The sequence below is a fragment of the Pinus tabuliformis genome, chromosome Q (assembly GCF_031772625.1).
Source record: "Pinus tabuliformis cultivar Carrire ecotype Pingquan chromosome Q, CPIR1, whole genome shotgun sequence".
In the NCBI taxonomy this organism is placed as follows: Eukaryota; Viridiplantae; Streptophyta; class Pinopsida; order Pinales; family Pinaceae; genus Pinus; species Pinus tabuliformis.
Window position 1 is genome coordinate 99,857,009 of NC_142296.1, and position 1,866 is coordinate 99,858,874.

Here is a 1,866-nt window from a genome sequence, read left to right on the forward strand (position 1 = left end):
ATTGCACCCTCATGAAGCAATTCGCTGCTATTTTTTCCTGGGAATACAGTGATCTCAAAACCTATGATACAAACATAATTTAGCATAAGATTCCACTGGAAAAGAATACCACCCCTTTTAAGTGGAAGTTAAGACCTATCATCCCTCTCTTATTGCCTTTGATTGAGAAAGAGATCAAGAAGTTGTTGGATGCCAAAATCATAGTTCCCCTAAGGTATTCAAAGTGGATAGCTAACCTTGTGGTAGTAAGAAAGAAAAATGGAGAAATCAGGCTTTGTGTTGACTTCAGAAATCTGAACAAGTGCTCTAAAAAAGATAACTACCCCCTGCCTAAGATGGAACACTTGCTGCAAAGAGTTTCAGGGGCCAGAGTCATGTCTTTCTTAGATGGATTTTCAGGTTACAATCAGGTTGTTGTACATCCAGAAGATCAAGAAAAGACTGCCTTCACTACTGCTTGGGGCACTTTCATGTACTACAAGATGCCTTTCGAATTGATGAATGCTGGGGCTACTTTTCAGAGAGCCATGGACATAGCCTTTGTGGGATAGAATGACAAGTTTGTCCTTATTTATCTTTATGAAATAATAGTCTTCTCCAACAGTCACAAAGACCATTTCCAGCATTTGAAGAAGGTCTTCCTAAAGTGTAGATAGTTTGGAATTTCGGTGAACCCAAAGAAGTCACAGTTTGTTCTAGAAGAAGGCAAACTTCTGGGACATATTGTTTCCGCTGAAGGTGTGAAGATTGATCCAGCAAGGGTTCAAGAAATTCAAACATTGTCCATCCCAAGGTCAAAAAGGGACATTCAATCCTTCCTGGGTAAGATTAACTTTGTAAGGAGGTTCATTCCAAACTTTGCAGAGCTAGTAAAACACATCACTTCCATGCTGAAGAAAGGATCATAAATAAAATGGACAAATGCTTCAAGAAGCTCTTTTGAAGCCATCAAGCAAGCTATCATGGAAGCTCCCACTCCAATCAGCCCAGATTACACTAAGGAGTTTTGTATCTTCTCTTTTACCTCTTATGATACAATTGCAGCAGTTTTGTTGCAGAAAAATGATGAAGGCATAGAGCACCTCGTGGCCTTTTTCAGCAAAACTCTAAGGGATGCTGAACTAAGGTATGACCTTATTGAAAAACAAGCTTATGCTCTCATAAAATATTTAAAGGCATTCATAATTTATATTTTACATTCCAAAGTGGTTGCATATGTACCTTCAGTCTCAGTAAAATATGTCTTAACTCAGCCAAATATTGATGGAAGTAGAGCTAAATGGATTGCAAAATTCATATAGTTTAACATAGAGGTGAAGCCCACTAAGCTTGTCAAAGGCCAGGGCTTGGCTAAACTTATGGTTGAAGAAAATTGTAGCTTGCTAGACATAAATCCAGATTTGGATGATGAGCAGACAGAGGGAGCAGCAGAAGAACAAAAGCAAAAGCAGTCTCTGGTTGAGAATCTAGCCACCTGTGACTGGTATTCCAGCATAGTTCATTTTTTGTAAAAGCTAGAAGTCCCTACAGGGCTTAGCTCAAGTAAAGCCCGAGCCATTAAACTTAGATCAGCCAAATTCTGCATTAATAAAAATCTGCTTTATTGGAAAGACCCATCAGGAATCCTCTTGAGATGTCTAGATAAAGAACAAGCTGTGGAAGTCATACACCAGTTTCATTCTAGCATTTGTGGAGGGCATAATTATTGGAAAACCACAGTCCACAAAATCCTGAGGGCTGGGTATTATTGGCCTACTCTTTTCTCTGATGTGTTTTCTTTTGTGAAATCTTGTGACAAGTGTCAGAGGTTTGCAGGAAGACAGCAGCTAAAATCTCTGCCCTTGAAGCCAATACATGTCAATGGTC